The sequence below is a fragment of the Lissotriton helveticus genome, chromosome 3_1, assembly GCF_964261635.1.
Source record: "Lissotriton helveticus chromosome 3_1, aLisHel1.1, whole genome shotgun sequence".
In the NCBI taxonomy this organism is placed as follows: Eukaryota; Metazoa; Chordata; class Amphibia; order Caudata; family Salamandridae; genus Lissotriton; species Lissotriton helveticus.
This window is the reverse complement of record NC_136061.1, coordinates 1,920,477,584-1,920,502,980: the sequence shown is the minus strand read 5'-3', so window position 1 is coordinate 1,920,502,980 and position 25,397 is coordinate 1,920,477,584. Positions and strand designations below refer to the sequence as shown.

The window sequence follows — 25,397 nt, the reverse complement described above, 5'->3', positions numbered from 1 at the left end:
GTGAACACACTATATTCGCCTCTACTTAGGACCCTATAGGCTTGTACCTCTTCTTCAGGGATAAGCGAGGGATCATAGATATCGCTATCTAAATCCTCTATTGCTATAGACAAAGATTTTTGGTACGAGGTAGGACCAGAGTAGGGGGAACGTGGTTCTCGAATGGGGTGGAAACCCAGTGCGCTTCGAAACATTGTTTGAAATGCTCGAGCAGACCCTTGGGAGCTATATGGTAACACCAGATATGGAATTCCCTTATCCGTAGTATGTGGCATCAACCCACACACCCAACAATTAGTAGTGTTAACCACTAACTGATGCTGATGAAGAAGCTGAATAAAGGAATTGTTGCGGAATTCTGCACGTCTAGCCTGCTCATGTCCAGGTAAAATGTGAAAAGGAGGTGAGTTTAAAGTTAGAGGTAGGAGTAGGTATGGTAGAAGGCAAGAAGTAAGACATTGTATAATATATTCCACCCGCCAATAATGCAGAAACAGTCACAAACAGTACGAATATTCGGAACACAAAACATTTGGTACGACTGAGTTGCTGCAGCTTGAATCTTTGTGCTTGAGCTCTTTCCAAGTTCATCAGCTTCGAAAATGCCATTCCCTATGACCGTCCGCAACGTTTCTTGACGCACTTCGTTCTGTGTAGCAATAGTCAATTCCTGGGAGTTCCCAGAAATCGACGGTCTTTAACCTAGCGTCAAGACCTGCTAACCAGGAGGAAGTACACGCGCGGCCCTACGGCCTTTATTTCACAAAAATATATATATATATATAAAAGCAAATGTCTCTCAGCTGTGGAAACAAAAATGTAAGGAGCGAAGCTCAATGAATATATACAAAATAATTACAATAGTATGAGTGTTCAAACTGATCATGGAAAACGGGATAATGCACTTGTCAAGGGACAGAACGGGGTTTTTTTATTAGTCTTTAGTGCTGGATCTTAAAAAATATCGGGTTTTCCCAGGACGTGTCTGTTCGTTAAACAAAAGATCCGTTGAAGGGACAACACCCTGTTGATCAGCTGAATGTTCTGGTCTTGAGTCTTCTGATGACAAGTGTTCAATAATGCCTTTTTGCTGCACTGAGGATTCTCCGACAGGTTGTGCGTCGCTGAAAGGTACAAACGCCGGCAATCCTTCGGTTTCAGTTGATGCAATGCCTTTCCTTACCCACGAGTCTGCTGGCAACGGAATGGGGACTTTCTTGGTATGGGTGGCATGCACCCAATTTTTCCGCCCCTCGAGACGAACTGCAGTTCTCGTGGCAAGGAGGACCTGATAGGGTCCAGTGAACCTGGGATCCAAATTGTTCTTGCGTGAAAAGTTTCGCGTTACCACCCAATCTCCGGGCTGGAGCTGATGGCCTGGACCCTCCGTCTGTGTCGGCAATGCTTCGTGAACCTGTTGGTGAATTAACCTCAGTTTAGCAGTCAAGTCATGAAGATAATCGATCAACATTGGATACTCAAGATCACAAAAGGCACCCGGTCTAGGGACCCCCCAAACATTGGCAGGGCGACCGAACACTATTTCATAGGGACTGAGCCCTACTCGGGAGTGTACAGTTGCCCTTGTTGACAGTAATGCGAAGGGTAAAGCGTCAGGCCACGAAAGACCTGTCGTAGCCTGAATCTTTGCTAGTTTTAGTTTAAGGGTGCCATTGTACCCTTCAACCAAACCAGCTGACTGAGGATGATTGGCACTATGGAATTTCTGTACAATCCCTAACCCGCGACACACACTCTTTATCACGCTCCCAACAAACTCACTTCCGTTGTCTGACCACACAACCCGAGGCATTCCGTAGCGGGAAAAATACTCTTTGAGTAAAATTTTTGCCGTGGATAAAGCCGTATTATCCTTAAGGGGGTAGGCCTCAATCCACCTAGAAAATGCACACACCACAACCAGCACATATTTCAAATTATTACATCTCTCCATGTGGATAAAGTCTAACTGGATAGCTTCGAAAGGGTACGCAGGAGGGGCAAAATGGCCAGGTGGAGTGGGAGTGCCCTTACCAGGATTGTGCATCAAACACACCATACAATTCTTAACCAAGCGTTCAGCACATTTCGTAATACCATCATTCTTCCACACAGGAAACAGCAATTTACAGATACCTTTCGCGCTAATATGTGCTAACCCGTGTGCCATAGTCACAACAGCCAGCACATATGCATCAGGTAACATCCATCTTTTCTGTTCCGATAAGTCAGTCCAACAACCATTCGCATCCAACTTTCCCGTACTTTCTTTCCACTTCGTCTTTTCAGTCTCGGTGGCCTCATTCTGAATTGCTTTCACACTCTCGATAGTGTTCTCACACATACTTGATTCTGCAGGCCACCTAACCGAACTCGTCACATACATTCGAGTGCTAAGGTTCCGGGCAGTCTCCTTAGCAGTCTCATCCGCAAACGCATTTCCACGACCAACATCATCCATTACTTTCTGATGTGCGCTACATTTGATTATGGCCACCTGTTTAGGCAATGTGAGTGCATCTAAAAGATCATTTACAAGTTGTCCATGTTGAATCTTCGTACCATGTGACGTAAGGAATCCTCTCTCTCTCCACAGTCGTCCAAAACTATGTGCCACACCAAACGCATACTGGCTATCTGTAAACACATTCACCCGTTTATCTTTAGACAACACACACGCTCTCGTCAAAGCAATTAGCTCAGCAGCCTGAGCCGAATTCTGACTTATCCTTGCGCTCTCCACAATCGTTCTCAATGTAACTACAGCATACGCAGTTGTTACATCACCATTCGGTAACTTAAAACAGGAACCATCCACATACAAAGTACCATCGGGATCTGTCAATGGAGTATCTTTTAGGTCAATACGACCCTTGGTTTCCTCTTCAGTTTTGAGATAGCAGTCATGTACTGCTTCATCGCTTGATTCTGTGTCGATCGGCAGCAATGTTGCTGGATTCAACACATTACACCGTTTTATCCGTATATGACTGGCCAGCAACGTCAACTCATAACCAGACAATCTTGCACTTGTCAGATGTTGAGTTTTCGTTCGGTTCAATAAAGTGTCGACTGCATGCGGAACCATTACCGTGAGCATGTTATCCATGACTAGACCTGCGGACTGTCGAATGGACGCCGCAGCTGCCGCTGTTGCCCTTAAGCAACTTGGCAAGGCTCTTGCTACTGGGTCTAAAGTCGAAGAAAAGTAGGCACATGGGCGTTGCTTACCACCAAAAGGTTGTGTCAAAACACTCAACGCGCAACCATCCCTCTCGTGAACGTATAGTGTAAATGGCTTACTGTAGTCAGGAGTGCCCAACACAGGAGCCGAACACAACGCATCACGCAATTCAGAAAAACTGTTCTGACATTCTTCAGACCAAGGTACTCGGGATGAAACGTCTTTGCATGTAAGGGCTATCAATGGTTTCGCCAACAATGAAAAATTTGGAATCCATTGTCTGCAGTAGGACGTAATACCCAAAAAGGCGCGAACATCTCTTTGGGTTTTTGGCACAGTCATTCGGGAAATCGCTGCAATTCTCTCTGGGGTCAACCTTCTCCCTTCTCTTGACAATAAGTGACCTAGATAGGTAACTTCTTGACAACAATACTGTAGCTTTGAAGGCGATACCTTGTGGTGCAATTCATGTAGATAGTGTAACAATGATACTGTAGCCGTTTTGCAAATAGCCTCCGTATCAGCTGCCACTAAAAGATCGTCAACATATTGAATCAAAGCTGCACCTTTAGGTAGTACAAAGGCATCAAGTTGACCTTTAAGTGCTTGGCTATAGATTGACGGACTCTCACAGTAGCCCTGTGGAGCGCGTTTTAGCCTAAAACTGCGACCTCCTAATGAGAATCCGAATAGGTCTCTGCTTTCTTCTGCAATCGGGATGCTAAAGAAAGCATTCTTTAGATCGATCACTGTGAACCAGGAGGCAGATGCTGGAATCATTGTTAGTAAAGCCGTAATGTCGGGGACCACAGGAAATTGCGGAACCACTATTTTGTTTACCTCTCTCAAATCTATAACAAAACGATACACAGGAGGTTTAGTTGGGTCAGTTCGTTTCAAAATTGGCAATACAGGACTATTACATACATTTCCACGAGTTTCTTCAACAACACCCTTTCCAATGAGATCATGAATGATTGCTAACAGTGCTCGTTCGCCTTCGAGAGAAATACGATATTGAGGTAAACGCGGTATTCGCGCATTTTGTTTCAATTGAATCACATAGGGTGGAATGTCTAGTAGGCCCACGTCATTGGGACCTGTGGCCCATAAGGACGCAGGGAGGGAACTCAGTTCCGGTGGGAATTTATCAACCGATAAATACATGGGAGAGATCACTCTCCGTCCCAATGTAAGCTCCACTCCTTCTGGGGAACAGTACAATGTTGCATATAGTCGTTTCAACAAATCCAGCCCCAAAAGATTCTCACCACAACCTGTAGATAGAATCAGTGGAGCCGTTAGCTTACGTGGTCCAATCATAAGAGGCAAAGGGTTAGAGACTGGGTTACTAACAGGGGCGCCAGAGAATCCAACGGAAACATTCGTTAAGCCAGACAAAGGTGCGCCAGGGAGTTTTGAATGCATGATGGAACTTTTCGTCGCACCAGTGTCTAACAGAAAAGGCTCAACTACACCCGATGTAGCCACTGCAACGTAAGGCCCACTCTGATCGACCGGAACTGACACTACTCCCTCTCTTTGTCGTTGGCTGTCCTAGTAATGGTCATTTACAACAGTCTCGTGCTCTACGTAATAATCATCCACATTATATTGTGCAGATCGAACTGACCCCGCATTTCGCTGGTCAAAGTAATTATTTACATCTGATTGATTTTGATAACGATCATTCTGATTGTGGAATGAACCACGACCTCTACCACGTGGTGCCTGTTGAGGACCACCACCACGGTTTCCTCGTGCTGACACACCATTCAGACGGTCTCGTAAAGCAAGACAATCATATTTTAGGTGTCCCTCTTTCCTACAATATGCGCACTGATTATACCCAAGTGAAGATCTGGGATCAAAGTTGTCAGAGCGCGGCTGTGTCCTATCGGGCTGTGCTCGTGGTCGATACTGCTGTTGTGAATCATTTTGGTTTGATCGTGGAGGGTATGCTTGCTGCAACAAAACCTTCGTTTTGAGTTCTTTTGTTTTCTTTTCTACACGATCACTTTCTTCCTTTTCCCTATTCTCATAATACTGGGCCGTTGCTAATATTTGCGCAGGGGTTGAAACTGCCCACGCACTCTCTGAATTCTTCAATTTGTTGCTTAGTTCAGGCAACAAATTTGACACGAATTTGTCAACGAATAACCGCTGGCCTCCCTCAGCGCCCATGTCCTGGCCGCTGTGGTCGACAAACGCTTCCTCAAACCTTGTAAAGAAATCTGAGACACTCTCGTCTTTCTTTTGCTTACAAGCTGATAACTTATCCCAGTTCACCTTCATCGCTGGCATAAGAGTTTTCATGAGCGTAATGATTTTCTGAGGCAAATCCAAAATCAGCTGTTCAGGCTTGGCCCCACCTACTTGTAATGCATCAGCTGCTAGCAGTGCAACCCAATCACCCCCTAATTCAACTGCGTGATTGGCTTGACGAATTTTAGCCCAAACTGGTTGCGGTACAACGTTGCCAAACAACATGTCGATGTCAGCAATATTCATAATAGTAGCTTCCACCAGTTGTGATAACTCCTTATAATAACCAGCCGGATTTTTACGTGGATCAGGTAAGGATTGCTTCACTTGCAAAACTTCTGATCGTTTCCATGGAAGATGTATCCACACCCTTCGAAAATGCGGTAGAACCGCAGGGTTAGCTTGCGGATCTCCAGGCACCCACAGTGGCGGGACTTCCCTCATGGGATATTGACCAGGAACCGCTTTCCAGTTCTCAGTGGTATCATCTAATGTCACCCGAGAATGTGCTGTGGGTCTGAATGCTAATAAGCGTTCCACTGCACGTCGTACATCGTCTCCTATAATCATACCGTTCGAAAAGTGACTTTGAAGTTCAATTATGTCGGACGGTACATCATCTACATCATTATTGTACCATTCTTCTCTCAAAAAGTTACACATTTCCTCAAATACGAATCTCTGCGTAGGCTCATTAAACTGAGAAAACGTGTCGAAGACCACACGTGGAGTGTAATTAGCAGGATGTCTTATCCACCTATGTGCCATTGTTACTAACGTCTCTTTCTCCCTACCACTAGGGATCTGACTCCGTCTCTGAGGAGTTTCAGATGAATCAGATGAAAATAACGGACCAGAAAGAGGAGAATAAAGAGTAGCAACAGAGTTAGGAACACGCTTACGAACAGAAGGAGAAAGAAAAACAGGGGCAACAACACTGGAGGTGAAGGAAGGCATAGTAGGAACGGACAAGATAGTCGGAGTAGCAGAAACAACAGTCTGCGAAGGTACAGGTACAGGAGCAGTAGGAACAAGAACAGGTGGTGAAACAAACGTAGGGTTAACAGCGGGCTGGCCCGCAGCCGCTGGAGCAACAAGAGGAACAACAGGAGGAGCTATAGGAGGAGCTACAGGAGCAGTAGCACCCTGTACATAAGGAGGTGGTGATTTCATCAAATATGACAGTAAGCAATCCTCCTTCAAATCTTCTTCTGTCTTTTCTAGATTATTCGGTAAAACTGGGTAACATTTATCTATTTTCATGTGATGCAATCTAGTAGCAATTTCCATGTCTTTTTCTTCTTTGTCTTGTCTACATTCTTTTATAGCTTGCATTATAGGAACAAACTCTTGCTTTTTATCTTTTTTAAGTTGTTTGATTTCTTTCTGTTTGGCCTCTTTACGCCATATCCGAAAGGAATCAAACATAGCTGGCCTAGCTTTCTTTAAAAATAATTTAGCCTCAAGATTATCTAAAATCGAAAGTTCAAAAGTTCCATGTGGCGGCCATCTAAGGTCACCGTCTTTCTTTGTATAGCGGATCCAGTAATCATTATATATTATAGGACCCACCCCATGTCGACTATAAAGATCATGTATTGGAGTTCCAACTGGAGGTATCGGACACGAGTCCTCCAACCGGGAATCCATTGCGCAACATTTGAAAATACGAAACAAATCACTATGGCTAGGCATCGTGCACACTAACCTAGTATCAAACTTCAAGGATTACCGAAGCAATAAAACCTCGTGTAAGTCAAAACCCTCGGTTTTTGGCAATTGCAACTGTCAAATAATACTAAGGACCAATACTAAGAACCACAAATGCAATGGAACCATGCAATACAACAAAGTCTTAAGACTATCACAAAGCTCGGAGAGCTAACCACAAAGCCTGAGAAGGCTATTACAAAGCTCAGTGAGCTATTACCACAAAGCCTTAAAGGCTGACCACAAAGCTTTCAAAAGCTAGAACCACTACTAAGGACTGGGAGCGACCCACAATTACTTAACTCAGAACTTCAATGGCGTCACCAGGAAGGCCCGTCTATCGTCTCGCTTGTACATAAGGTCTACGCCGGGCGTCGAAGACAGGTCGACAGTCAGGGCATCGGTCCGTCGCAGCCGTCAGGAGGCGGGAATCTTCGCAGGGAAAAACTTCGGGCCACTTATTTCGACAACAGGATCGATGAAGCGGGGTGCACCTTCCCTCGGAAATTTCACACGAAGTTCCTCACGATCATCAGGCTTTGGACCGGTACCGCTGAAGTCGCCCCACGTTGGGCGCCAACTGAAGGACTGGACTTTTTAACAGTACCAGCGGTGCCAGGGAACAACACCTATAACCTTCATGGGATACCTGTTTCGGCGCACAAACTACAGAGACACGGGACACTTCCTTCGGCGTCAAAGATTCAAGGTTTATTACTGCAGGGAACACAGAAGTCACGACAAGTACAACACGTGCAACTTGGGGAGACTGCTTCAAATTGGTTCTGTGGATCGCTCCTTTTATACAGAATTTACTCATAGGACAACATGGTACACAAAAGTTTACAACCTGGTTCCCATAATTATCCCTCAGAGGGGTCGCTTTGGTCACTTTGATACACATATGGTCCGGAACATAAGTGCGGAAACATTTGGCGGTTCCCAACTGTAAAAACCCATCTTCCCAACATTAGTGAATTCCAATCGGCAGTAAAACAGATCGAAATAGGGACAAAGACAGGTGCAGAGGAAGATGGAGACAGTGGGGAGATCGAAAAGGGTGTAAAAGGGGAGGTATCAGGAAACACGAGATACAGGCATCAAAGGGACGTGCCTAATGAGATGCACGGCTGAGACAATAAACCGGCACGGCAGAAGCGCCTCAAGCGGGGCCATCTGCCTTACTGTATCATCCCCCTCATCATAAAAGATATTTACAAAGAACATGTGTCTTCTGCAAATATCTTGAAAGTCCCAGGGTAACGAAGCGGGCAGTGTCCGTTCGCTGGCTACTTGAGGGCAAGAGACAAAATGGATGCCGTATCTAAGATGGAACCCGTGGGTACAGATGAAAAACCCACATATCAAACGAACGGTTTAAGTTAGCACAGCGAAACTGCGCATACTTACTAAACTCGTCATTAGCGGTTCTTAGATACCAGACTCGACCATATTCGTGCGAGTCGAAAACATCACTTACAATTGTCACGGAACCTCAAGTTCCATTGTGTACGCCATCCTGAAGCAGCAGGTCTCGTAGAGAGACATAACCAGACCCTGAAAATTCGCATCGCCAAAGTATGTAAAGAGAAAGGTGTGGACTGGCTAGTAGCTCTGCCAGTCGCTTTGTTCTATATGCGCATGGTCGCACATTCCAGATCAGGTCTGTCCCCGTATGAGGTCGTATTCGGCCGCCCCCCTAACATGTGGGGTACTCCTAGACCCCGAAGTATTACCGATGTTTCAAGTAATATGCTGACAGATTACCTAGCTTCCTTGATGTCTGCCCTCAACTCTTGTCGTTCACAGGTTGCCGCCGCATTTCCAGACAATACCGAGGTGGCACCGCATGAAATCGTTCCAGGATCCATGGTTCTTGTCCGGAATTTCGACCGCTCAAGTCCACTGGAGCCTCGCTGGAAGGAGCCCCGACAGGTCCTCCTCGCCACCCGTACAGCCGTGAAGTTGGAGGGTCGCAAAGGCTGGGTGCACCTTTCGCACGTAAAGAAGTTTTATGGACTGAAACCCGTCTCAAAGAACATTTCCCAGGATTTGAAGGATTGCCAAAGTATTATTCTCAAGGACTGTCCCGCAAAGAACAATGATACTGCACCCTCCCCGTTAGAGAAAACTCCGCAACAGGAGTATAAGTTGAAACTCCGGTCTAGTAAAAAAAGTCAGCCAGTTTGATTGTCTAAGTCCTCCCCTAGGTGAAACGGTTAGACTGTTTCTGACATGTATAAAATAGACCCCCATAGTGAGAGAGTTAGTCAAAACTCAATCCGATGTATCGTTTTTCTAAGTTTCATATTATTTCTCAGCATTATGACTTCCTGCACCAGTTACGCATTTTACCTGTATTTCCCAGTTCTTCATGTAAATAAGTCTGCTAGTGTTACAGTAGAACACACGTTTAGTGATCTGCCTCCTCATGAACTCTCTTACCGCCTCGCTATGCGAAATAATTCTTTCATCCGCATGTTACATTACTCACATCAGACCAGCAATGCCACTAATTGTTGGGTGTGTGGTCGACTCCCCCCTTTTCAGACACCGAAGGGAGTTCTGCCACTTTTTCCTTATCCTTTTTCACATAATGGTTCGTGTGGAGCATGGTCCACGTTAACGTCATCCTCAACAGATATGTTTTTTCTTAACAGTACATGTTTTCCAGACAAGCAAGGTCTTCCCCACAGAACCGGGTTAGATCTAGAAAATGAAGTGTACAATTTAGGTAACTATTCTTCGAATTTCATGGTCCTGAATGTTCAGTCTGATTCCACTCCAGACTTACCTGCTATTTCAGTACTACCAGTTAAAGGCGAATTATGTGTCCGAAATAATGGTTCCGTACATGTAGGACATAGTGATTGTACTACTATTGTCAAGTATAGTGACAGTGGGAAATCTATTTTCAAAGCTTCACGTCATTCTTATTTTATTTGTGGTCAAACTGCATATGTTCGTCTGCCCCTCGATTGGGAGGGAACCTGTTACATTGCCTTCCTACTGCCACCAGTTTTCCTAGCCCCACCTGATTATCATAGAAACACACATCTAGTACACATTAGACATAGAAGGGAGTCCCCCATTGTCGATTATACTGAAACTGCTCTAGAACAGTATACAGATTTCAACAGAGGTTTCTTTTTCTTTATAGGACCTATCCAGAATAGTAAGCTGATCCGTAGGTTAACCAGAACCCTTGAAGCTGTAGTAAATGAGACTGCCTCTGCTCTAGGTAACTTAACCGAAGAGCAATCTGCTATGAGATTTGTCGTTTTACAGAATCGTCTCGTCCTTGACGTCATACTGGCCGATAGGGGCGGGGCCTGTAGAGTCATCGGATCTAGTTGCTGCATTTTCATTCCAAATAACGCGCCGTCTGTTTATTCAGCTATAACCAGACTCCATAAAATTGCCCATCTGTTACATCAAAATCCAGGCACCTGGACATGGTCCGGTTGGTTCTGGAATATAATTTCCGCCTGGGGATGGAAAGTATTGTCCTTTCTAGGTATTGCAGTAGCGATCATATTCAGCTGCTGCCTCTGTATACAATGTGGCCCTGCGATTTGCGGCATTTGTGCTACCTCTTGTATTCCTAGTCCCAAGCCCCGTTCTAAATCACGTTCCAAGACAATTCGAGACGAGCAAATGATACTGTATGAAATGATAGATGGTATCATGAATATTGATGTTTCCTGATGGAAACGTAGTGACAAGGAGGGAATGTGGAAAAGTAAATTTTGCCATGTTCTGTGTCCCTACGTGTCATCCATCATATGTTATATGTGCATGATTAATATGCATATGTTATTCCCCATGTTCGATTAAAGACGCAATTACAGTTGTGTCCACCTCTAGTATGGCAGTTTCCAGTTCTCGTGAATACTACGAATATCAGGCCCATGTAAAGCTACGTTGCCACGTTTCTCAGTGTGCACGTTATTTCATTGTAAAGTCCCCGTTTCTAGGCCTCAAAAGGGCCCGGACATCAGATTCAGCTCCTGTCTCCTGTCTCGCTGAGGAGCGATACAGCCCCCACCTGTATCCTCGACCCTTCACTTACTTCCTGCCTCGCAGTGCCCGGTTCTGCCTGGCTCTGCCTCTGAGTCTGCCAAGAGTATGTTATGATTCCAGATTATCAGTTCAGTCCTCCTTCTCTGCATTCCTAAAGCTACTGAATCGCATCGATAGTTTCCGTCATTGTCTAGCCTCTACGTCTCCATGTAAGAGAAATACTGCATTTAATGGTCATTTAATATTCTTCATCACGCACTACATGTAGAATAATGCATGGTCCAGTCTTAGTGTCTGTTAGCCTTTCCCCTCCTGACTTCTAGTTTATATCAACATGTTCCCTAAACATCAGATACTAGATACTGCTTAGGTACATGTCGCCCTGACTCTCCAGACTTCAGTCTCTGCTCCTAGCACAGAGTTCATAGCCCCCAGCTTCTCCTAGTAACACGTCATTGCCAGTTTGCGCGCACCATCAGGTTAGAGGTCCCGGCTCCTTAGGTAGCCCCCTCCATGGTTTCCGCCCCATTCATGACATATTCTGTTACGTTTGCATCACATGTCTATGTATACGCCCTGTTACACCCATTTTCACCCTTATCTTTCGCGACTGCTACGCATCACGCCTATTGCTCCACCCACTGCTACGCCTATTGCAATGTAATGCTATGTGTTTGCGTTATGTATATATACTCATGTTCTGATATTAAAAAGTTACGCCTTCCCTTGTCCCGATCCTGATCCTGGCAGCGCTGCCAGGGCTGCTATCCTATTCCTGTGCAGGTGGTCCTGTTCCTGTCCTTTATGCTGTAATAAACCTGCAAACTCCTACTACCTCGAATCTTGACTCTTATTTATTGAGCTATCTGTTATTCATTTATGCATTCAAAAATAGGGTATTATTTATTTATTTACCACAGTTCCACTGGCTCTGCCTTTTCCTAGTTTAACCGCAGTCCACACTCTGCCCGCTGTCCCTCGGAAGTCCCTGCTCACAGACTCCCACTACTAGTAGTACTCTTTACGTTTGATTAGGCCGAACTAAGTTATTCTAGATAGAAAATCCACATTGCTCTCAAGATTGCCAGCTGATGAAGTATCATGAAAGAAAATGGTTATAGAAAAAAACCAAGAGAGTACCCTAAGATTTGAATCCTTATTGTGGGCCAGCCATGATAAAGGGCAACGACATGGCCCAGTGTGTAGGAAAAAAGTTGCATGTAATGTATCTATGGCCCATTTAAATGGCAACCTCTCTTCCTGTATAGTGTTTTTTTCTGCTGATGTTTAAAATTTAGTGAAACCCACCCTCTGTCACCTGTGACAGAGAAGACCTGTGAGCTCCCAAGACCTAGGCATGCATTATCTGTTTGCAATATAACTGGTTTTTTAAGTCGGCCCATTTCAAAACCGAATCTGAGGACATTGTTATATTTAGGCGAGCAAAAGCCTTCTCTTGATCTAATCCCCATTGTATTTGATTGGGCATTGTCTTCTTGAGCAGGTTGACTAGAGTGTTGGCCAAGCCCGAAAGTTTCAGTATGAACCTTTTATTAGTATTGTTTGCAATCCTGCTGCCTTGTTGGCTTCTGGATGACTGAGATCTTGGCCCCAGGGTATATCCCTGATATTTTACCTGTTGTGCTGCTGGGATTACATTCAAGAGGAATAATGGTTAAGCCTGCCTCTTTCTGTGTTGGTAATAGTTTTCTAAAATTTTAAAGATGTAACGACTGCGAGGAAGTGTACATTATTATACTAACATTCACAGCAATATAACCTTGGTGAAGACATAAAACCTTGTCCTCAAGCCCCTGAAAGATGGATGAAGACCAAAAGATATCAGCTTAAATTGGTACATCTCTGGAATTTGCAAAAATCTGTCTTATTGTGGTATGACTATCTTAATGGAACCTGGCAAAACTTTTGGTAATATCCAAAGAATTAATAACTAGAGCTTTTCCAAGTTGATCAATGAGTTCATCCACTCTGAGCATGAGCTAGTATCAAAGATGTAAATCTAATGTACTCATAAAAACTATTCATAATTGTATAAAGCAATGAGACTTTAGTACCAAATTAATCAGTGAAGACCATTTACTTTGGGAGGATTCATTGATATTGTGGTGCAGCTTAGTTTCAACCTGCTTCTGGATAGCTCATTTTCTAGCTTTTGGGGTGTTACAAATACATAACCTGATTTATACAATTTACAGGAATCTCTATTTATACCACACCAAAGTGATGTACCTAGGGAGTTGTGAATACTTTTTAAGGGAAACCAAAACCAATACTATTTCATATTTATGTTATTGTGTAAGGGGAGCCCTCTCTATTACATTCTCCCATGTGTCCAGAGAGAAAATATTTCCTCCTTATCTTGTCCCTCTATCTTCCAGGTGAAAAATGGTTAAACCATCTTTGAGCTCCTTCCATTTCTTTAGCAAGCTAATGTGATAAATCTGTATACATTTTTTCTTATCAGCTTTAGCTATGTGATAAGGGATGTTGTCTAAGTTTTCTAGTGCCTGACAGTGTCTATGCCATTGAATAAGCATCTTATTGTTGGAAGTAGATCGAAGGACCAAAACTTCGTCTTTGTGTAGAAACCGCTGCAACTAATAAATTGATTGTGGACTTTTTCTTGACTCTTTTAAGCATTCTCCGGACTTCCTGTAGCCTGCCCTGGAAGGATAAAACCTCTTTTGACCATAGAATATTTCTCAAGTTCTTCCTCTTCCTATTGTTCTAAGACCATGTCTATACATAGCTCTAGGCTGTCTCCCAAAAAATAATTCACAAATGAGCTGAAGCCCTTAGACAACTGACGGGTGCTTCATAGAGTGAACTAAAGGCAGTAACTTATCCCAACTATTGCTTCCTGTTCCGGCTGCCTTTTTCAGCATTCTCTTTATGGTTTTGTTATACCTCTCTACTACTGATGCTTCCTTGAGGAAACATTTCAACTAAGCCATTAAAGAGCGTCTAAGAGTGGTGGCCTCATTTCATTAGTCCATGGTTTATTATTGTTATTAGGGATGTGGGTCACATAGTAGGTTTTATTAATGTTTATGGTATTTCCTCATGTACCTTTTTGTGTTGCTGGTGGCATAGCTTTTCCATTTTATCCTACCATTTATTCTGCCCAGTTTGCTGCTTCGAGGACCATCATACATGGTTTCATGATTTTCTGCAGCCCTCTCCTTCATTGATAGGTATGAGTGCGTCAAGAGTTTCAGCTTCATTCAGCCTTGGAACTGATGGTGAAATTCCCTTGAGTAAGACATCTAGATCTTCAGAGATACCTTGTCCCGGTTTGGTGCTCTGCCAATGAGGTTGAAAGAGTACTACTTTTTTTTTTAGGGAGGTAGTGCAAATGACCGTTTTACAGTTGGTGATCAGTCATTTTGCTGGAGTATAAGATGATGTCCAGGGTGTGTTGTGCTGAGAGAGCATGTTCAATTACAAGCTAATGCAAATTTAGAGCTTCCAGTTTAGAGATGAACAATTTAATACAATGTAAATCTTCGTTGTCAAACTCCTTGAGTATGCCAAAGTAATCGAGAGGGACAGTAGTATTCGAATATGGGAAGGCTTCTGCAAAGTTTAAGTTTGAGTGGAGTGCATCTATTGATAAAGGAGATGGTGCATTCTGAGGTCTATAATAGCATTCATAGAAATAATTGGGATATGCACTCTTCTGCGCGAATTGTGTGATTTGGATGCTTTTCTTATAGATTTTAGTCTCTCCTCTATCATATTTGTTGATTGTGCTGTAATGCTTATGAATTGTATCTGGAAGGATCAACTTCTTTAAGGATCGGCGAGAAGTCATATCTTAATCTCTCTTTTAAACAGCTGGTCGTATCCATCATACACAAGTTGTCTTTGTCCCGGGCCGCTCCTTCAGACACCATCTCCGCACCCTGGCTCATACCCTATGGACCGCCAAGGACCTATCAGAGGATGCGGTAGCCCTCTTCCTAGACGCAGAAAAGGCGTTTGATAGCATCGAATTAGGGTACCTTTTCACCGCTATGAAACGCTTTGACCTGGGAGAACAGTTCCTCTCCAAAGTCCGGCTATTTTATGACTGCCCCGTGGCCCAGGTCAACTGCGGATGGTTCCTCTTGGACACCTTTTGAATCCGGAGAGGCACACGTCAGGGTTGCCCACCATCCCCCTTTGGCCCCTCGCCGTGCACAGCGGGCATACCCATCGCGGGCAGCCTCTCAAAAATATATCTATATGCAGACGATATTCTGCCCACCCTTAGAGACCTCTGACGCTCCCTGCCGGCATAACTAGAAGTCACTGAAGACTTTGAGGCCCTATCAGGCTACAAAGTGAATTGGGACAAAAGTGAGGCTCTTCCACTCTTCTCAGGCAACACGAAGGCAGCGATCCATGGTTACCCTTTTCGATGGAAATCCTCACGGCTTAAATACCTGGGGGTTCTGGTTAACAGAGGCTTGGAAGGAAGGGCTGGGGATAACATGGCACCCCTGACAACTTATATGAAATCAGACTTCGACAAATGGTCCCTCCTGGGATTTTCCAAGTGGGGAAGACCCTTGGGAATGCTGCCCATCGTGGTGCCTCTAGCTGCTCTACACTTCATCGACACCAGAATGCAGGCCTTTGTTTGGGGTTCCAACCGCCCCCGCTTAGCTGCATCCAAACTTTTGGCCCGTAGATCCTGTGGTGTCCTGGGCTTACCGTCTGTAGAACACTACTCCTTAGCCTCACACCTCTCTCAGCTCGTCTATTTGCCCCCGGAAACGCCGGACCCGCCCCACGCAGTGGGTCGCAATAGAACGCTCACTCCTCAACTGTGACGATGACCTTGACCCTTATACGGGGACCGCACCCCCAATTACCTCCTCCCCATTCAGTGATACAAGCTATGCATAAGGCATGGCACAGTGCGCACCGTCTTCTGGGCATGGACTACCGTCTACACACCAAGGCACCGATATGGAGCAATGACAGCATCTAAATAAACGGACAGAAACTCTATTGTCCCCGATGGAAGGCAGCAGGCATTCGGACCCTGGATCAGGTGCTACTGGATGGCAACTCAAAACCTTTTGATCAACTACGGGAGGAATTTGAATTACACCATTAGCCGGCCTGGAAGTGCCTTCGGCTACGGCACTGCCTGAGGCGTTGTCTTGGTCCGCGCCCTTGGACTCTACAACCCTCGCCGATAGTGGACTATCTGTCGGTGTGGGGCCGGAACAAGGGGGTGATGTTGGGACTCTATGGCACCCTGACGAAGCACCTATTCTCACAACCTCTCTTGCATGGTCTCTGCACAAAGTGGCAGGCATGCTTACAATTTGCGGTTGGAGAAGAGGACTGGATGGAGGTTATAGAGGCCCTGGACAAGGGAACCTGTGAGGACCTGCTGCAAATTCTGTTTTTAGGACCCTTCATGAGTGGTACTGGACCCCTGCGAAGCTACAGAGGGCCAGCCTCCTGCCACATTCGAGGTGTTGGAGATGTCCAGATGCACGCTGCAACCTTCTCCACATTCTCTGTGAATGACATTCTATTCAATATTTCTGGTCCTCCCTTGGCGACACCCTGGGAGTGTCCACACCCCTGCGCCTTCCCCTCACCCCTACCATCATCCTCCTGCGTGATATCAGAGACTCCCTGGAGATTACTTGTCCACAACGCCTCTTCCTACAGACTGCACAATCCACAGCCAAACTTTGCATCCTTTGGCAATGGAGGTCACTCACTCCCCCCTCGCAAGAAGAATGGATGGTGGCGATGATTCAACCAGCGTCCCACAACCGCGTTATTTATGGCATGCAGGACCAGGCAGAGGTGTTTGCGAAGACATGTGCTCCCTTTCTCCAGGAAGCCTCAGGCTAATGTCCTCTCCAGATGTCAGCCACCCACCTGCCCAAAATGCGGCAAATGTCAGAAAGTTCAGCATCCCTCCCCCCCACACTTTTTCATCCCCTACAGATACTCCCGGGCTTTCTCCTACACATATCCCCTTTCCTCGCCCTTCCCTCTTCCTTTCTTCCCCTCCAACACGTGCACGCCTCACCCCCATCCCACCCCCTTTTCAACCCTCTGCTGTCCCACCCCCTTTTCAACCCTCTCCTGTCCCACCCCCTTTTCAAACCTCTCCTGTCCCACCCCTTTTTCAACCTCCCCATCCCGTCATTCCCCCCCACGCTATTCTCACCCCTCCCCTCATGCTATTCTCTCCCCTCCCCTCATGTTATTCTCTTCCCCTTTCCACCCTCTCCAACTCCTTCTCCCGCCGTTGGACACAAAGGCAGACTCTTCTTCCCTCTACCAGGTATGGGCAACCGCCATCGCGCAATTGCAGTCTGGTGCACCGATCTCCTCAGGGACACAGCCCACGCCGCCCCTTCAGCAGTACCTGACATTCTCCTCCCATCGACCAACAGACTCATCCCCCTAATCACAACACACCTCCCACCCCAAAATCCTTTCACTGACGCCCGAGACTTATGGGACTCGGACCCGACAGGGGATACCCCCCAACCACCCCTCTCTCCCTCACTCTTCTTCCCCCACACAGAGGTCCTCGCTGACTCGAGCTCCGCTCCCGCCTAGAGCATCCGCCAAGTGCGACCATCGCATTGCTGTCAACGTGGGGAAATGACCAATACACCCTTTATGATTTCCATTGATGTATCCACTGTTATAATTTCCATTTTTTATCATGCCGTGCGCGTCTCGCACTACTGTATTTTTGATATTCAATAAAAAATGACTACACTAAATAAACCGGTACAAAAGGAGGTGGTGATGGACGGAGCATCTGAACCAATCAAACACTCACACCCAGTCAAAAGATCTGGGTTTAATCCATCACCGTTCTTTAGCCCACTCTGCCACCCCAGTTCAGACTTGGCCATATGCAAATCAGTCTGACCCTGTGCCTCATGGGAACAGTCCAGCCCGAACTGCCAAGCCATGCCTTCCCTGGACCGGAAACTAGCTTCCTAGGACCGGTTTCTGGCATTTCAGCCATCTTCCGCCAGGCTTGCTTGAATCCAGTGGCAAAGTGAGCAAGAGCCTCACGTCTGAGCATACCCTGCTAACTTATGGCGAACAAAGCGGTACAAAAGGGGGTGGTGATGGACGGAGCATCTGAACCAATCAAACACTCACACCCAATCAAAAGATCTGGCTCTGCAATGCCAGAAACCGGTCCTGGGAAGCTTGTTTCTGGTCCAGGGAAGGCAATCCCACACTATTTATCCTCACATGCAGCTGAAAAATTCTAACATCAAAGATTTCAAATAAGATCATTACAGTTCTTGCCTAAGAAGTAACACAAAGGCTGCATAACAAATGATTGATCGCCTTATGCCATCAGAGATAATGCAAAAACAACAGTTGATGGACAGAATGCAGAACAATGTCATACATTCACCCCAGTACAGAGATCTGGGCCTAAATCCATCGTTTCTTTGCACTCCACACCACCCCAGTTCAGACATGGCCATAAACAAATCAGCCTTGAGCTTGTGCCCCATGGGAACAGTCCAGCCCGAACTGCCAAGCCATGTCTTTCCTGGACCGGAATCAAGCATCCTAGGACCGGCTTCTGGCTATCAGCCGTCTTCAGCCAGGATAGCTTGACTCCAGTGGTGTGGAGAGCATGGGACTCACGTCTGAGCATACCCATCCCACTCGGGGTGACAATGCAAAAACAACAGTTGATGGACAGAATGCAGAACAATGTCATACATTCACCCCAGTACAGAGCTCTGGGCCTAAATCCATAGTTTTTTTGCACTCCACACCACCCCAGTTCAGACATGGCCATATGCAAATCAGCCTTGACCCTGTGCCCCATGGGAACAGTCCAGCCCGAACTGCCAAGCCATGTCTTTCCTGGACCGGAATCAAGCATCCTAGGACCGGGTTCGGGCTATCAGCTGTCTTCAGCCAGGATAGCTTGACTCTAGTGGTCTGGAGAGCATGGGACTCTCATCTGAGCATACCCATCCCACTCGGGGTGACAATGCAAAAACAACAGTTGATGGACAGAATGCCGAACAATGTCATACATTCACCCCAGTACAGAGATCTGGGCCTAATTACATCGTTTTGTTGCACTCCACACCACCCCAGTTCAGGAGGTGTGAGTACAGGAATAATATTGATTACTTATTTCTAGATCTCTACCAATGATCAGCACTTACTGACATGTAAGTTCAGCCCAAGTATGAAAGTGACAGTTTCCCTTGGCTTTTAACCCTTCTAGGTAGTCTAGACCACATTTTCTTTGGCACTGGCTTGTCCAATGGGGAACTGACCATGAGCAACAATAGGAGGAATGTAGCACAAGTTACTTACCTTCGGTAACGATATATCTGTAAGAAACAGTAGTTAGTATTAGATTCCTTACCTTAGAATATCCCCAGGCGTCAGACTGGATCTGGAAACTTTTGCGTAGCAGTACCCTTGCGCGTCGATAGGCGTCATCTGCGGCTCCGCGTCCGTCGTCTGCGTCGTTGGTGCCGGGATGATGTCGCCGGAGTACTTAGATGCTGCCCTCGCGCGCTGATATCAGTTCTTCTTTTTTCCGCGCCAGCAAGCGCCGATCCAGAAAAAGTTGTACCCTAGTCAATTTTTTACTAACTTTTTCGATCCTTTTTGATCATCTTTCGAAGTTTCTCGACTCAGACGGTGCCGGTAGGGATGCCCGAGTTCAAACCCTGCGTCGATTGCAGCCAACTGATATCGGTTACCGACCCCCATCGCCGGTGCCTTCACTGTCTGGGCCCTGACCACGACGACAAGTCCTGCTCCGACTGCCGGGCCCTGACGTCCAAAGCTAGACGGGAGCACTCCCGCAAGCGACTAGAGCTCAGGCAGTCAGCCGGAGTCACCACAGTTCCGGGAGTCGTTATCGGGTTTCGGGGTCGAAGTCCTCAGGTAAGAGGCCTAAGAAGTCGAAGAGGCGCCATCGCTCTTCTGACTCCCCCCAACGCTCGCGTGACGCGGCCGGGGGTTCGGGCGACACCGGCTCCGCCGGAGCCGCATGATGGTTCACGAATGGCGTCTGAACTCGTACGTGGCGCAAGGCCTCTTTCAGCAGTGGGGAGAGCCTTGGTTAGATCTATTCGCCACAGAAGAGAACGCGCAATGTCATCAGTTCTGCGCGTTGGAATTTCCAAGGCAGCACTCGCTCGGAAACGCATTTCATCGCGAGTGGAGCTGCGCTCTGTTGTACGCCTTTCCGCCTATACCACTTCTGCCCAGAGTGCTGAAGAAGATCAGGCGCGACCGGGCCCAAGTTATCCTTGTGGCTCCGGACTGGGCACGAAGATATTGGTATCCAGAGCTACTCAGCATATCTGTCGATCCCCCGATTCGTCTGCCTCTTCAGGAGGACCTTCTGTCGCAGCAGCAGGGGACGGTCCTCCACCCGAACCTGTCCAGTCTCCACCTCCATGCTTGGAGATTGAGCGGCGACAGTTGAGGCCATTTGACTTGCCTCCTGAAGTTTGTAATGTGATTCTGGCAGCCAGGCGTCCCTCCACAAAGTCGGTATACGCCTGCAGGTGTAACAGATTTGTGGCATGGTGCACAGCAAAGGCTGTAGATCGACTCTCTGCCCCCCTTTCTGAGGTTCTCCTCTTCCTTCTTTCTCTTGCCCAGCAGGGCTTTGCTCGGGGCACTATCAAGGGATACCTTTCTGCCCTTTCCGCCTTCTTGAGGCTACCTGATCGGCCTTCTTTGTTCAAGTCCCCGATTGTTAACAGATTCTTGAAGGGCATCACTTATATGTTCCCCCCTGTTCCTTTCGTAATGCCCCAGTGGGACTTGAACCTGGTTCTGACTTACCTGATGTGCGCTCCTTTTGCGCCGCTTCATAACTGTCCTCTCCGTCTTCTTACCCTTAAGACTGCTTTCCTGGTTGCCATCACCTCTGCCAGGAGAGTGAGTGAGCTCCAGGCTCTTTCCTCCAAGTCTCCTTTCCTTTCTGTCCATCCGGACAAGGTTGTGTTGCAGACAAGACCCTCTTTCCTGCCCAAGGTAGTCACAGCCTTCCACATCGGGCAGTCCATCACCTTGCCCACCTTCTTTCCACCTCCGCATCCCTGAAAGAGGAAGAGAGGCTCCACCATCTGGACCCAAAACGTGCGCTCTCATACTATCTGGATCGCTCACGCCTGTTCCGGGTGGATGACCAACTCTTTGTTGGTTACGTGGGCGCTAAGAAGGGATGGGCGGTGCACAAATGGACCATCTCTCGGTGGGTCGTGTTGTGTATCAAGGCATGCTACTCTTTGGCTAAGAAGGAGCCTCCTGTTGGGCTGAGGGCCCATTCCTCTCGGGCCACGGCGGCTACTACTGCCCTGGACTGGGGAGTCCCCTTGCAGGACATCTGTCAGGCAGCTACGTTGGCCTCGCTGCACACGTTTGCAAGACACTACTGCCTGGACAGCCAAGTCCGGAGGGATGGCTACTTTGGCCGTTCCGTCGTCCAGGACTTTCTGGTGTGATTATTGGTTCGCAGACCCACCACCTGGGTTGGTATTGTTGGGGTATCTATTCTAAGGTAAGGAATCTAATACCAACCTGTTTCTTTCAGATGCACAAGTTACTTACCTTCGGTAACGATATATCTGTAAGAAACAGTAGTTCGTATTAGATTCCTTATCGCCCCACCCATCCTCCCCGTTCTGCGAACCGATTTCTAGGGTTAAGGTCATTCCCTTTCAGGGCCCTAGTTTCATGGCATCAGTGTTGGTTTTTATCATGGCTCTGCGTTTCTGGCGCGGAAAAGCTGTGTATAAGAACTGGCATCAGCGCGCAAGGGCGGCGTCTAAGTACTCCGGGGACGTCATCCCGGCGCCGACGACGGACGCGGAGCCGCAGACGACGCCTACCGGCGCACAAGGGTACTGCTACGCAAAAGTTTCCGGATCCAATCTGACACCTGGGGATATTCTAAGGTAAGGAATCTAATACTAACTACTGTTTCTTACAGATATATCGTTACCAAAGGTAAGTAACTTGTGCTACATTCCTCTTATTGTTGCTCATGGTCAGGTCCCCCTTGGACAGGACAGTGCCAAAGAAAATGTGGTCTAGACTACCTAGAAGGGTTAAAAGCCAAGGGAAACTGTCACTTTCATATTTGGACTGAACTTACATGTCAATAAGTGCTGATCATTGGTAGAGATCTAGAAATAAGTAATCACTATTATTCCTGTACTCACACCTCCTAAATGAGGGTTTCCTGTTTATCTCTGATGGCATAAGGGCGATGGATGTTAGAATTTTTCAGCTGCATGTGAGGACCCCACAACACTTAAAATGTACTGCAGGTGCAGAATACAGGAAGGTTTAAAAAAAATTACAGAGGGACTACACTGATGTAAAAAACCTTCTCCCAGGTATACAACTTGTACACATCAAGCAACAGCAATCCAAGCTTCCCCCCAGACACAGCACAGACTGCAATGCAAGTGTCACTTGCACAGCAAAAGTACATCACAGCTAGGTGCATTGAAAGCTTCCATCACACACCAAACACTCATGCCCACCTACACACACACACACGCTGACAGTTGTTTGGCAGGCTTCCATACATCCTAAAGATGCCCTACTGCGGAACCTCAAAGCATCGGTGTCACTCTTATTATTCCTGGGACAGACATTATGGCTTCTGGAAAGGATCACCCATTCCTCAGATCCTCAAAGAAAGAGCGAAGGGCTAACCCAGGTGTCCTGTGCCTATCCTAAATGTATTTGACGTGTTGTGATCTAAGCTTGCCGCCAGCCTTGCTACAATGATTTACAAATTGCAGCCAAGTGATTACAGTACGATGTGCTTTGTGCATGTGTTGTTGCTCGGGAGAGGAGTTGGCTGAAAATGGAGAGCAGCACCTTAAACGTAGAGCCACTTTTTCCTGAAACAGAAAAACTCCAAGAACCTCTTGCTGCCCACTGTGACCTGCCAAAAAGTAAATTAATGAAAACTCTTCACACAAATTAGAGTATTTGTCGGTTGACTCTACCAGACAAACTGTTTGGTTGCAACAGGCCTGTTGTCCATTTACCAGATCTTACAGTGGGCTTAAAGCTCACCCACGGCCTAATTTGGTTGGAATCATTGTCACTTTCATCGGCTTGGCCTGTCCATCTTGGTTCTATCCCTCCCTTAGAGTATGGCCCCTGTACTTCTATCCTTCCACTGCTCGCTTTTAGGAAGTTCTTTTTCGTTTTGCTAAAGCACTCCACGAAAGTGCATGTGTTTTACAGCGAGATATCCCTTTTGTCTTCTCTCCTCCTCCCTTGCTCTGTTGTTTTTTTCACCTGTGTACTTCTCTCCTAGCTGACATTGCTCTCTCTCACCCTTGTGCTTCTCCTCCCTCCCCCCTTCCCCACAAGATCCACGCTGCTCTCTCTCACCTGTGTGGTTCTCCCCCTGCCTCCAGTTTTGCGTCCCTACACCCTCCCATTTCCTGGTGATTTGTTTTCCCCATTCACAGTTGAAAAAGATGTATAGCTTTTCCGCTACCATTTTTTTATTTAGTGATTCATTGCATATCGGTAAATAAAAAGAAAATAAGATGCTTGTGTTATTTTATAGGTGTGCGCATGCATGGTGATGATGCATGTGTTCACTTACAAAATGATTATGCTGCAGTAGCCGCATCGTAGCCCATTCCTTCTCTCTTTCATTATCCATGCTGCACAGCTTCGCAGATGCTGTCTAAAAACATTGGCAAAGCCAATAGTTCCTAAAAGCGCGACGTATTGGCTTTGCCAATGCTTGTTCTCGGTCTAGACTCTAGTGAAGAAAGCATGGTCAGATAAAACGAGGTTTGGAGAGTGCTGTAGGCTCCAACATCTTGATGCACCCCTACTTCAAGCAGAGGTCTGTTTCAATGTTTCAGTTATGAATAGCCATGCTTGTATGTTAGGGATGCTTGGACAGAAAGAATGTGTCGTTCAGTGCAGCAGCCTTAACTCAAACTGCCAACACATAACACCTTTTTGTTTTGTTTTCTCCTCAGATGTGCGTCAACAACTTGGAGGAGATATACAATTTTATTTAAAATAACATGAAAAATGAAGGATAAATTCATCCTTTATGGCAAACAATTTTATAAGCATCATTATAATAACGACTGCTTTTTGTACAAGTAACAGAAACACTTTGCAAGAATGATTCACTTCCCTTTTATTTGAATAATTGTTGTTGTTAAACAAAAAGTTGAAGGGGTAAATATATAACAGCACTGTCAGGGGCTGCATGTAAACAGATGGTGAACAGAAGGAGAAATAGAAACGACCACCCAGAAGTCCAAATGAGAAGTACCTTTTTCAGAAGCCAATCCCTAAAATTAAACTAAACCCTAAGGGGCCGATAAGGATGGCGGGTGGACTTTTGTCCGCCCGCCCACCTAGCGGTGCTGCGACTGGCCACCAGTGGTGCGGCGGTCCCGCACCTGCGATTAGGATGCCACTGTGGCAGTGGCATCCTCTATTTTCAGCATTGTGGCGGGCGGTGCTCAAAGCACCGCCCGCCACAATGCTGGGAATGCACTCTGTGCATTGTCATGCACAAGATGACAGCCACCGCAAGGTGCCTGCCACCTTGTCCATGAAAATGTAGGGGGGTACCATAGGTACCCCCATGTGCACCCCCTACCCCCCAATAACCTGGGGGCCCGCAACAGGGCCCCGACAGCAAAATCCACATGCGATGCCGCCACGGAAAGGCTGCTTCTCGCGCCCATGCTGATATGGATGGCGGTGTCTAGCCGCCACCGCCACCATATCTAGCCCCTTTTCCGCCCGGTGGACTGGTCGTCCAGCGGAAAACCGGCAGACGGTCTTTTCGTCCGCCGGGGTCCCCCGCCATACTAATATGGCGGAGGGAAATGAAGGGCGGATCGCCACTGCTATGCTGGCAGTGGCGATCTGGCCTACATCGTAATCAGCCCCTAAGTCTTCATCTAACCTCCTAAGTGAAAATCCTAACTCCTAAGCCTCACTCACTTCCTACTTTCTCCAGGGGGATTTCAGTTGGAATATGTGCTTTAAGGCTGGCATTGTTTACATGACTGTTTTTGTAACTTAAAGGACCCAAACTTTCTTGGAAGTGCTGGATGAGTAATATGCACTAAAATATTTGGAATCTAACTTCTGCTGTTAGCCGATTTAATACCTAATGACCTTTTTTGCT

At 46.6% G+C, this 25,397-nt stretch overlaps 1 protein-coding gene across 2 annotated transcripts in view; it reads left to right on the top strand.

The window, feature by feature from the left end:
- Positions 1 to 25,397, top strand: part of ARNT2 (aryl hydrocarbon receptor nuclear translocator 2) — a 677,642-nt gene that overhangs the window by 604,314 nt on the left and 47,931 nt on the right. The window lies entirely within an intron of this gene.